The sequence below is a fragment of the Gavialis gangeticus genome, unplaced genomic scaffold (genome assembly GCF_001723915.1).
Source record: "Gavialis gangeticus isolate Ggan-Ray unplaced genomic scaffold, GavGan_comp1, whole genome shotgun sequence".
Classification (NCBI taxonomy): Eukaryota; Metazoa; Chordata; order Crocodylia; family Gavialidae; genus Gavialis; species Gavialis gangeticus.
The window spans coordinates 50,221,502-50,234,565 of NW_017728998.1; the positions used below are offsets into that span (position 1 = coordinate 50,221,502).

General features: G+C 46.5%; 1 long non-coding RNA gene across 1 annotated transcript in view; it reads right to left on the bottom strand.

The window, feature by feature from the left end:
- Nucleotides 1–5,384: 5,384 nt before the first annotated feature.
- Nucleotides 5,385–13,064, bottom strand: part of LOC109289720 — a 10,566-nt gene continuing 2,886 nt past the window's right edge. The window contains exons 2-3 of the long non-coding RNA XR_002095452.1: nucleotides 12,113–12,116; nucleotides 5,385–5,398 (exon numbers count right to left, since the gene is read on the bottom strand). This is a non-coding gene — a long non-coding RNA (uncharacterized LOC109289720). The remainder of the gene's footprint in view (nucleotides 5,399–12,112; nucleotides 12,117–13,064) is intronic.

Consider the following 13,064-nt stretch of genomic DNA (forward strand, 5'->3'; position numbering starts at 1 on the left):
CCCCAGCCCTTGTGTGTCCCCTTCCCCCCCCCCCCATTCTCAAAGCATAGGCTTCCTGACTTTTTTTCCTGTGGGGCTGTGGCTCAGTGAGTTTCAGCCCCCTTCTTCCCTATTCCCCTTCTGTCCCACAATCCCAGCCTGTGCCTACTAGGTTCACCAGCCCCATGGGATATTTTGTTTTTCTTTATTGTCTTCCCTACCTTCATGTGAAACAATGGCAGGGCAGGAAACTTGGGGGGGCAATGCCCCCACAGAGCTTCCTGCAGCCCCCCCACTATGGGGGTGGATCCCAGCCAAGCCCCCAAGGGGATGTATGCCCCTGCAGCCTCCACCCCAGAGGCAGAATCCAACCAACCTCCTCTGGGGGTGAAGAAGCCTGCAACCACTGGTGCAGGGGCAGGTGGGACTCTGGTAGGGAGCCAACAGGGCCAGGGGGTCACCCTTGACCAGTCCCACACCCCTGGAGGGGTTCCCAAGCCCACTCTTTCATCATCAGGGCCCAAGGGCAGTGGGAAGGCCTCCTCCTCTTCAGCCTTCTCCACAGCTGGGAGTGGCAAGGGCAACCCAAAGCCTAGACCACCAGCGCCTGAGGGGACCAGGTGTACTACACCAGCCAGCACACCCACTCAGCCTGTCCCTGGGCCCTAGCTCCGGCCCCACCAATATGGCCCTTTGGGAAGGGAGCCACAGCTATGCACAGGCAGCTGTGGGGAGACCTGAAATTGGGGGGCCTGGACCCTCCACTGTCAGCCCTTCCAGCTTGGGCAGGAGGGCCCCCTTTCCAGCACTCACCTGCAGGCATGGGGTGAAGTACTAACTGCCCAAGCAGAAGAACCTGCACTTTGAGATCCAGGTGCAGGCCCTGGCTTGAGTAGTGGGGGCCCCCAAGATTGTGGCGGCCTCCTGCTTTCATGGCAAGGGGATGTTTTTTCTTGCCTCAGAGGCCACTGCACAAAAGGTGGCGGAGAGGGGGCTCATAGTGGAGGGCAAGTACACCCCCCTTGAGCCTCTAAAAGAGCTGGGAACCAGGGTGGTCCTCGGCTCCATCCCTCCCTATATCCCCAATTGGTCCCTGCTCCCCCAGCTCCAAACCCTGGGGAGAGTTATCTCCCCAGTAGTGGCCCTCTTGCTGGGGTGCCAAGACCCCAGCCTCTGCCACATATGCTCTTTCCATCACCAGGTTATAATCCAGTTGATCCTTGTAATTCTTTTTCAGGGGGACCTGGTGAGGGTTTTCTAATCACTGGGTGACCTGAGATGCTTCTAGGGCTCTTGCATCATGAGTGCCCCATGGGCCAGGAGAAGAGGGCATTCACAGGTCCCACTGGCAAGAGGGGTGCCCCTGCTACTGGTACCCCTCCCCCCTCTTCAGTCCCCCTGGCATCCCAGCCACATCATCCAGCCCCCCTGTGAGCTCAGCAGACCCTGCCCCCAAACAAAGCTCAGCAGGGTCTCCGGGAGGGCAGCAGCAGCCAAGGGGGGAGAGAGCAGGGCACCCTGCCCCTAGGCACTGTAGCTGCCCCCCCCCCACCGCCAACCTTCACCTACTCCTACTGGAGACTGTTCACTTGAGAACCATCCCATGGCTGAGTGGGTGCAGGTCCCCTCCGGGCACAAAACCAAGAGGAAGGCCCAGGTACAGTTGGAGTCCTCTGACCTGGAGGACTCCTCCCCCACTCCCAAAACCACCATGGGGAGAAAGGAAGGGCTCAGCTCCTCGGGGCCTCCCAGCTGCGCCTGACACCCCACCCCCTGAGAAAGATCAAATGGGTGATCCCCGTGGAGGAGATTTTGGGCCTGGTACATGATCCTGAACAGGAACACATGGAGGAGGCCCCTCACTCCACTGGCCTACCCCCTGAGACCACAGGCACCAAAGCTGAGGCCGACCCAAAGGAAGATCCAGCAGTGGAGCTCCCCCACACCCTGATGATCTGGGGGACATGGGGGGGCCAGGGACTCACCCCAGTGAGTCCTGGGGAGGGAGGTCCCTTTTCCCAGGACCCCAAGGCAGACACCAAAGCTATCCTAATGCCTGATGGGTCTCTTCCCTCCCCTCCCAGAAAAACCTCACTTCCAGCCTGCCCCATGGTCCCACAGCAGAGGGGATCAGGGTGGAGTCCCCTAATCATCAGGCCAATCTTGTCGGGGACCCTGAAGAGACCTTCTGGGGCTCCAGCCCTACCCCATCACCTTGTGAAGGAACCTCATCCCCACCCTTACCCCCACCTCTGTCCTAAGAGGCTGCAAGCTCTCCCAATCCCAACTGGAGTCTGGGGTCTTAGTGGACCAGGGGGTTCAGATGGTGCCTAAAGAGCCCACTGAGCCCCAGGATGCCCAAGAACCGGCAAGCTCTGTGGAGTCTACAGACCTCTTGGTCCTGGTGGTCCCCAGTGGTGAGCTACTTGCATTTCTTGACCACAACTACATGTGGCAGTCCATCAGCAAGGTACAGCTCACCTTGGACCACTGGGGAAATTTTGACAGCATCCTCGCCACTACAAGGGCACTGGTGGGGGAAGGCAGGGGGCCCAAAAGCTGCAACACCCAGACCTATAGGCGGGTCCCCAGTTTTGTACATGCCCTCCATACTTATGGGAGGGGGCACTGCCTGAGCCAGAGGGCCCCACACTGGGCTTGAGATGCATGAGGCCCCTGCTGAAACATCTATTCCACTCCCCCCCACCCCCAGCCATGAGATCATTTAAGATCACAACCCTCAATGTCCACAGCTGCAGTGGCCCCAGCTCCCTGATGGTGTGGAGCCACACAGCGCTCTGCTGACTCCAGCTGCACCTACATGATGAAGCAGCGGTAGTGTGGGTGCCACACAGCCAGGGCCAGTCCCTGCTGCCCTGTGCTATGCTCCACCATAAGACCCCAGTGACCCTGATGGTAGCTGCTACTGCTGGTGAGTGCAGGGCTTTTTTTTTTTTTTTTTTTTTTTTTTTAATTGCCAGGATGCTGGGGCCAGGTGGAACAGTGATGGAAGAGCTTGGTGGGCAGGTGGGGAATGGGGCTGGGCAAGGCAGCGTTCTGGGGGACTTGAGGAGTGGGTGAGAGATGAGGCCAGTAGGGGTCTCCCTGTGGTCCCCTCCCCCAGCCCCCTACCCTTTATTTACTGGCATGGAATCTGGGTCCCAGCTCCCTGCAGAGTTCTAATTTTGCTCCTGTGCTGCAAGTTTGCAGCATGGGAAGTTGGTTTTTTTTTTTTGTTTGTTTGTTTCCACAGGTGCTTCTCACAGTGTCTCAAAGGGCTCTGAGATTCTGCAAGAGCCACATGTGTACTCATCTGGACATGCCCAATGAATCTAGAGGTGGCCTAAATGGTTTGGGCTTTGTTATGCTCTGGCACCTTACTGATGTCCAAGACACAGATATGTTTCTACTAAGGCTACCTGTGATTTTTACAAAGGTGAAACTCTTAGCTCATGTGGAACTCTAACAGTCTTCTTTAGCAATTCCTTGTCCTGGTGGAAGAGTGTAAGAAACATCAGTTACCTGTAGGTATTGTAACCTAGAAAGAATAGCTATTGAAAGTCTTGATTTATATTGATGTAGCAGACAGCATGATACCATTTCAAAATGAAGACCCATGAGAGCTGGGAAGACTAGGACAAGGTCGCACAACAGGATTGGATTCTTTACAGATGAGAGAACTTTGACTAGACCCTTAACAAATTTTAAACACACTTGGGGGAACAGAACACTTGACCCAATTCCCATTAAGTGAAAAATTCTATACTGAGGTCACCTGTAAATGCATCCTGACTAAGCTTAATTTCAGGTATCAATGACTCAATTAGTGTAAAGGATTTTCTGCAGCACCAGTAGCAAATATTGTCAATTTTGTCAAGTAAATCTCACAGAACTTTTTTTTCCCCACTATTGAACTATTGCTTAAAGGGGAAAAAAAAGACCCTGAACAGCAAATTAGCAGGTCTTGCATTTCTATTTAATCCTTGACCTCTGTGTTTAAAGCTACCAATAACAGTGGTGTTTAACTCTAATTATGACAGGAATTTAAATGATTCACTAGTGACATGCACTACTCTGCCCTCCTCTGCACCTTCAGTATAAGATGTAATGATCTGCATAATTTAATCCTGGGTAATTTCTTGCAAAGCTTTCACAGAAAAACCTGAAATATAGGGAACTCCAGGATTTGTGCAAAAGGTTTGGACAGACTTCAAGTAAACCCTTGTTTCCCATGCATTCCAGGTGATGCCTTATTTTCATTGAACCACAGGTCACACAAAATCAAGCAAATCGCACGATTAAACATGATCCTAAACTTGGCATAGCCAGTCCCTCAGCAAACAAGGCTGGCTTCAGACAGTAACAAAAAAGATTTTTTTAAGTCTTAGACAAAACCCTCACTCTCAGAACTGAAATCTGAGAGCCAGAAGTACCAAAAACTGTACATAACTCAAGTTACAAGTCTCTGTCTTCTGTATAGTTGTCAACTCTATTTAAATATAGATTCACTGTAAACAGAATGTCATTCATCTGTGGCTGCTCTAATGCAAGCCTTGAATATATATGCTCCCCTCCCTATTCCCTATAATTAAGCATTACTGACCTATGGAGCTTATGAATCTCTAATGTTACTGACAGCTGAAAGGCAATATCCCTTCATCCAAAAGAGAGAAGCCTGTGCAGACAACTAACTGCATAAACATTGGTTCATAAGACACCTGTGTATGAGCAACCAGACTGCCAATCGCAAATCTAAATTTCAGAAGCCACCACAGAACCAGCAGACATCAATTAGCTCTTGTTGCTATTAAATCTAGTTTACATGAAGTGGTAAACTTAGGATGAAAGGCTGTAGACCTCATTTACCAGCCACTTCAGGGTAATCCAGTTCCTCCACAAAGCAGTTCCTCAAATGAGGATAGGTGTTCTTCTCTCAAATGAGAAACACCAGCTTAAAGGAATTTCTGCAGGACAGCAGAATCCCTTAGCATTACCATGAACCTCTGATGTTTACAAAAATATTTCCCCTTTATGTCACTTCTCACAACAGTCTTCCTGCTCCCTGTTAGAAAGGCCAAAAAGTATTCACATAATCTATATTAAAGTCTTGTAACTTTCTCCCACTGCTGCAGTAAGGCAAGGCTTTCTTAGTGCCAGGATGCAGTTGGCTGCATTTGCTGGGAGTGCCCTCCCTCTAGTGGCTGTGGTGAGTGGGTACCTCAGCCATTTCAAGAGCTTGAAGGTAAAAGATAGGTTTCTGTTTATGTTGAAATTTTCACATTTTAAGGTGTATGAGGGTTTCTAAATGACATAGCTCTGACTTTACATCAGAATCCTGGAGGAGTTAAACACATGCACTGTTAAAACAAGAAAACTGCAATAAGGACAGTGTGAATTCTGGCTACACCTCCAACCTGTTCTACACAAGTTAGGAACATCCTGGATTCCAATCCCTCCATGCTAGTTGGAGACTAAATCTTGTACCCCACCATACAGGAAATGCACTGTGCATCCCTGCATTTTGTAACAAGTCTCTTACTATTTGGTGATCTTAGAACCTCAGTTTTGGAGTCATGTTATTATTTGAGATCCCCCCCCTTCCCCAGTTGAGTCCTTGTGGTTTCAGAGAAAACTTTAAAGGAATAAACCCAACAGAAATGAGTGGGCCAATTAAAAGAATTCCAATGTTTCTTTAAAAAAGTCTTAAGACTTTAAAAAAAGATGATGTCATGATTTTTGAACTTGTGGTATTGATAATACTATCTTCAAAGCACTGTACAAACAATGGATGATTGGCCTTTAAAATATTCCTAAAGTAAGATGAGTGGGAAAAGCAGAAGTATTAAAAATAAGTCTTGGTTCAAGCAAGGCAGCTAATGCACATCAGTTGCACTTCTCTTCATTGTATTTTTTTAGTTTTACAGCAAGGTTTCTCTCATGGGGAAAACCAAGTGGCTTTTCTTCCCTGTGTTTTCACACAGGACATGTGTTAGTTATCCCAGGGTTTAAAAAATGCTGTTTAGCAGTGGAAAAAACAAACCAAGCCTCCTCCTGGTTTTAAAGGAACTAGCCATGACGAGGAACTGTTACATAAAGACCCTTTAAAGTACACAGCTCTCCAGGCTGTAATCAAACAAGCTGCTTGGATACACAACTCCTATCCCCAGGGGCATGACAGGTGAAGGACTTTTCACAGCAGCTGTCAAGCTACAACAACAAAACAAGTGCTTGGCTTTGGAGAGTTCTCACCCCAAGGATCCCAAATTTTGACCTCAGTCTATGTGAAAAGCATTGAATAAAAGCTCAGGGTATCAGGAAAATTTGAGCCCTAAATTTTCCTAGAGTTACCCAACGCTCAAGCAACTAGAGGGCTTTCTGTGAAAACTTACAAGACTCTGGAAAGTGAGACAGTGGCTTTGCTAAAAGGCTGGTGCACTGCAATAAGATAACTGCTGCTTCCCTTGGCCACATCTGCTCAGGTGCAAATCTCAGTTGCATTCTCTGGCTGATAATAGAACTTGGTGTAGTTTTACATCTGCTCTGGAAAGCTGTTTGACATCTCAAGCTGGAGGTGCAACTGTTGTTTTTCTTTGCACCAGAGGGCATTTTTACATATGCTGGGAAGGGGGGTGTTAATTAGAGCGGCTCTGAATAAGCTTTAGTTAAAGTGCCCCGCCACCATTTTGAATCACAAAGACACTGATATACGAGATGTAGAGGCTAACTGAAGCATGATACTTACTATGCTTCAGCAGACTCAGTTAATCAAGTCTGCTTCAACGCGCTGTAATTACAACACATTGGAGCAGCATCCCAGCTCATGTACGGACACCCAGGGATAGCTTCTTTCTCCAGTCAAATGTTGCCTATTGCTAGACCTCTTTGCCAGCTCCACTCGGTGCTGCTCTCTCAAAGATGGTGCCCTACTGAACTCTTGTTCTGTCATTCATGCAAACACGAGTCAAAAAGCATTCACTCAAAGCCTACTAAGTTGTCCTAACTTTTTTTCTTTTTTCCTAAGGAGGAAACTATAGTCTGACATAGTTTGTACTAGAGGAAAGTGCAGCCTTCTCTTTTCATTCAGGGTTTTGCAGAGGGCCTTACTAGTTTGTCCAGAGTAACAGAAGTCCTGCCCTATTTCTTACCATTGCTAGATAACATCTTTGACTTTTGGGGCCCATTTATTTTGTCAAAATTAATACAAACACCACTACCATAATGACCTGCCTAGTGGGGAAGTTTCTTCCAACCCACCCCTTCCTCTGAAGTCCTAAAGCGTTAGAATTTATATCCATTATACACTTTTACTTGGGTTTCTACAGGTGTTCTCTCTATCCCTGTAAATGTCCAAACCTCTTTTCAAATCCTGCTAACATCTTGGCTTCAAGAAAAACTTGTACAATTAAATTCCACAGGTTGGCAAATTATCAGATTTTTGTCTTGGAAATGCTACTTAATTCCTACTTTCCTTGAGTACTTAAGCTGAGGTAAAAGAAAATGAGTATCCTCTCTCCAAGAGAGCTCTCCTCTCATTGCCACAAAATTCCTTCCAATTCAGTTATATAAAATGAAAAAAAAAACAACCAAATAATGCTGCTCCTAAACCTGCTGTGTGTGTACCCAAGACTAAACACAAAGAAGAGGATTCTGTTTAACGCTAATGTACTTCTTGGCCTTCTCTAGCAACACAAGGTCCCAGGATTATCTTGCAGGATGTCATTGTACATTGCCTGAAACAGCAATCAGCCATCATTCTGACCTGTTCTATTGTTGCCTTTCAGCAATAAACCTACATAGCCCCTATTATCTCTGTCTATAAAGCCTCTGGCCAAAACCCAGATTTGAGGAGAAGTTACAGCACTAGGACACAGTTCTGAAAACACCTAAAGGTTGCATCGTTTATACAATGCCTAACACAATGGTCAATATAACCAAATCCTCAAAGCTACTATAATACAAACAGTACAGGAGATTTAGCTAATTTTGTTGCAGTAGGACTTCAGTAACTATTTCAAACTTGCTCTGGAATGTACTGCCATGTCCAGCCACAGACACACACGCAGTAAAGAGCACCAAAAATGTGATATTAATGCATGTCCGAATGTTCATTTAGAACAAATGAGTGGTCACATTTAACACGAAGTATAGCAAGTCAGCTGAAAGGACAGCTGAATCACAAATGGAAAAACATCAGCTCAGGTGATTTGAGAGACTGCATATGACCTGCCTTCCTGGAAAGACTGAGAACACAGCTTCACCCAGCTAAGAATTTTCTGTACTGCTCTGTATCAGATTTTGACTGCACATTCTGTTCCTAAATAACAAGGCTGGTTGGGATTTCTTTTACTTAAGTTTTTCATCAGAATATGCCAAACTATAAAGAAGGTTTTTCTGAAGCAGGATGGACTTCCAGTGGAAGGAGGAAAAGATGATACTCCCCAAAATAGCTAACCCAACCTGGGCCTTAAGGAGAAGCAGGTTCAAGTCCATACTGCTGTTGGAGATGTTGGAACACCATTTTGTATGAAGAATTAACTGCAAAGACTCATTGTGATATCAGCTGATGTGGCAAACTGTATGCTTTTCCACAACAACAAAAACATAGTTTTACAAACCATCACACATTCCTAAACCTTGCAAAACAAAAATGTTAGCTGGCCTTCCCTATTAAAAATTATAAGCTTTAAAACTAGCCTCTGGAAAACGCTGGAAAAAACAAAGCCTGTTACAGGTCTGTAAACATACTAATATTAAAACAGTTTACTTCAAAACAGAAGCAGAAAGGTGAATGAGTGAACAATGAAATTCTCTTATTGCTGGCAATGGACAGGTTCCCACAACTGACAGATGGAGAATTGAATATGCATTCTGCTGTGTTGTTCTTGTGTGATTGAAAGCAGCAGCTGCCAAGAGTGTTTCAAGATATAGTTCTTATCCAATATGCAGTTAATTTTCTTGAAGCTGCTTTTAGCCCTGTAACCAGACTGCTAGTGCCAGCTTGTGGAACAGACTGAGCCCTTATTACAATTAAGACTATTCAATATTTGGCAGGGTTTTTGAAATTAAAATAAAAGTGAGAATACTTGCAGGGATAATATCTTCAGCATCTACCCCAACACCTGGTTAACTGGGGTGTCATCAGTTCAAACTTAATCTTTGTTAAAATTCTGAGTGATGATGAAAAAAGCATGGAAACATAAAGCAAAGGGCAAAAATAAATAATGAATAATGTGCCCTTAGTTTTTTCTTTCCCTATCACAGTGGCTGGAAGTGGTGTCACACAATACAGCATTACCACATCACAAACAAAACTACTAAAGAAAAATCAGATTATGCTCCCATACTTCAGCCAGTCATGACATCAAAATAAAATTCTGCTCACAATGTGCAGATTTTGCATTACATCTTTCTTGTGCACGTCAATAAGCTGTGAAATAACTCAACAATGCTCAAGTTGTCATTAGGACTCGGTTAAAATCTGAGGGCCTGCTGCAATGTCCAGTAAAGTTTGTCTGCAAGCATAGGATCTGAAGTAGTGAAATTTCTCCCAAACAGAATTTCCTAAACCCAATTATGCAAGTTTTCCTTTCAATGAGACCTTGTCCTGGAAAACATGAAAGCCTACAACGTGACTTTAAGAAACTGTAGACTATGCATAGGGGGGTTAACTCAGGCCCCAGAGACCTAAAGCAGCTGGATCATAAGATCCCATTTCCAAAAAGGGAGTTAAAAAAAAAACAAAAAAAAACAACAAGTGTGCGCCCAGAAGAGGCAGTGTTGCAGCCTACTCAGACCAAGAGAAGCCTAATAGCACAGAGGACTTGTTTGATGGGACCCAAAAAATAGTAGCCTAGTGAGCATTTGAGTTGGGAGAGCTCTAGTAGGTGTTGGAGACTGGACGAACAGGAGCGTTTCTCATCTTTTTCAGCTATTGCATAGTTGCATTGATTTAAATGCTAGTGTACAGCTACATAGGATAGAACTTTTATATTTATTTTAAAAAATGAAAAGAGTACCTGTAGATGTGCTGGGAAGCTGCTTCAACACTGTAATTACAGACCTTCCCTCCCCTCCCCTCCCCTGCAGCAATTAGCACCACTTTTAGCTGGCTCTGGCAGCTGCGCCCAGCAGACCCCACGCTGCCTCCCTCCCACCACATGCAGGAGCCCCACACCCAACTGCGCTCCTCCGCAGCTGTGCAGCGGGGGCTGCCTGATGCCTGAGCTCTGATGGGGCAGCCACGCTTGCAGCCATGTCTCAGGGGGTGGCTGCAGGCGGGCGGTGAGAGCTTGGTCCCTGCACACCAGCAGTGAGCACCCATGGCCGGGGCCAGCACCTCTCAGGCTTAATATCGCCCCCAGAACCGATACTATCAGGTGCGGGGAATACATGGGTGCGATCTATACATGGACTATTTTCTGAAAATACAATTTTCCACGGGTTATATATTGGTGCAGGTTATATGTGAGAAAATACGCTACAGAGCTTCAGAGCAGACTTGATTAACTGAGTCTGCTTGAGTATGCCAATTAACATGCATCAGCCAGCCTCTGTGTCTCACATATCAGTGTCCCCACACTTCAAAATGGTGGTGAGAGCTTGTTTGATAAGCTTTGGTTAAACTGCCCCCACTGCCATTTTGAAATGTGGGGATGCTGATACAGAAGATGCTCAGAGAGCCACTCTAATTCAAGTGCCCACCTCCAACTCCCAGAGCATATGTAAGAACACCCTTAGACTCATGCAAAATATAGAAGATTTTTCTTCTTATTGGCAGTTACAAACAAGCTAATTGAACCCATAAGAACTCGACAGTTTTCTAAAGAAGTGATACAAAATCTTCTCTAGCCTATTAGGTGCTGGTCTCTAGGTGCCTCTATAATACATGTTAGAGCACTGCACAGGTTGCAACAAATCCATTTATTCACCAGTCATTAAGAACTCCAACACTCTTCTTTCCCTTACCCCAATCTCACTTCTGTCCCAACTGCCTTTAATTTGAGGGTCCATTTTTGAGCTGCTGCTTTAAAACTCTTGGTCAACTTTGATATAGTAGTATGTGGTAGTGTGCTGCAGAGCAACTGTCATCTTAATTTCTAAAAGGAATGGACAGTTCACCATGTCTGGGCAGCTCTCCTAATTAGTTGGCAGAACAGTTGACAGATTACTCCCAATATATAGAAAACAGTTGTTCATTAAAGCCAATGCACAACTTTAAAATTCTTGAGGCCATTTTAATCAATTCCATCATCCAGCTGCACTTGAATGACTGCACAAGGCATCTCCTACAGCAGTGGTCCACAACCTTTTTTGTACTAGGACCCATTTGTAAAATGGCCAGTCCTGACCCAGTGCCTTACACTCCTGACCCGCTGGCCCCAACATCAAGTCCAGCCCCCCAGTGTGTGGGGCAGGGAGTGGGTATGTGGGGGCCCCCAAGCAGCCCATTGTAGGCTGGAACTGTCAACCTGCAAGGGAAAGCCACTATGTCCCATGTTTTTTTTCCTTTAAAAGGAAAAATCAAATTTTAAAAAAAGGTTGTTGATTCATTTTTAAAAGTTTGTCTGTGACCCTTTCATATATTCTTGTGACCAACTTTTGGATCATGACCCACTAATTGAAAAAAATGCTGTCCTACAGTACATGAACTCTGCATGTTTATAGTGAGCCTGCCACATTTCAGACAGCTATACAGATCTGAGGCCCCATCTATACATTACACTGAAGGTATGATTAACCAGTTAATCATGCCTTAAGTGGTCACCTGGCCACATATCCAATCAGTTAAATGGCAGGATAAAAGAAGAGGAATAAGCTACAAAAGTTATTCCACAAAATGTGTAATAACTTTGTAGCTGCTATCACACCAGTAATTGAACAGATGGCCATCAGCTGACAAGCGTTCCAAAGCTGGAGTGGGGACAAATGTGCACTCCTGAACCTGGGAGCTCCCAGCCAACATGGCTTCTAGCTTGCAGAGGGGCCCCACACCCCCATGGCTAGGAGACCGCAGCTGTGGGGCCTTCCAGTTTCAGGAACTTGCTTCTTGCTGGTGCAGGGGGAGCCCAGAATCAGGCTCCCCCTGCACCAGCAATAAGGCATGATAGGATCCAATACTCAATTCTACAACCACACCTCTTGCTATGCATGTGTGGCATGGCAGGAAGCACAATTGTGTGCATCACACATTACATGTGCAGGTAAAGGCAAAGTGGGATCTAAAGGAGCCCCAAGGCCTTTCCTAGAACTTGTTTGGAAGCAAGACAGGCATGGAGCTTTACCCCTTAAAGTTGCTATTGTTACATGGTGTGCTATGCTTCAGGCCCCTGTTCAATGCTTCTCAGGAGCACTCTTCAGGGTCACAGGCTTGGTTTCCTGTGCCTTTTGTATGGGTGGAGCCAGTGATGTAGGATTCAGCTGCTTTTCCAGTCATTTCAAATACAACAGACCAAACTGTATTCGGCACCAACAAATTTTTCCTTCAAACAACATGAGACCACAGGCTGACTGAAGCAACTCCAACATGAACATGGGTCAGCAGTGTGGGGAAGCAGTTAGGAAGGCCAACTGTATCTTGTCATGCATCCATAGATGCATCTCAAGCAGGTCCAGAGAGGTGATCCTCCCGCTCTATGCGGCACTGGTCAGGCCGCAGTTGGAGTACTGCGTCCAGTTCTGGGCGCTGCACTTCAAAAGGGATGTGGACAGTATGGAGAGGGTCCAGAGGAGGGCCACTCGCATGATCAGGGGACTGCAGGGCAGGCCCTATGAGGAGAGACTACAGGACCTGAACCTGTTCAGCCTCCACAAGAGAAGGCTGAGGGGGGATCTTGTGGCCTGTTACAAACTGGTCAGGGGGGCGAAATCAGAAGGCATTGGGGGAGTCACTGTTCCCCCGAGCACAGCCAGGAGTGACCAGGAACAACGGTCACAAGCTAGCAGAGGGTAGATTTAGGTTAGACATCAGAAGGCGCTATTTCACGGTCAGGGCGGCTAGGGTCTGGAACCAACTTCCAAGGGAGGTGGTGCAAGCTCCTACCCTGGGGGTTTTTAAGAAGAGGTTAGATGAACACCTTGCTGGGGTC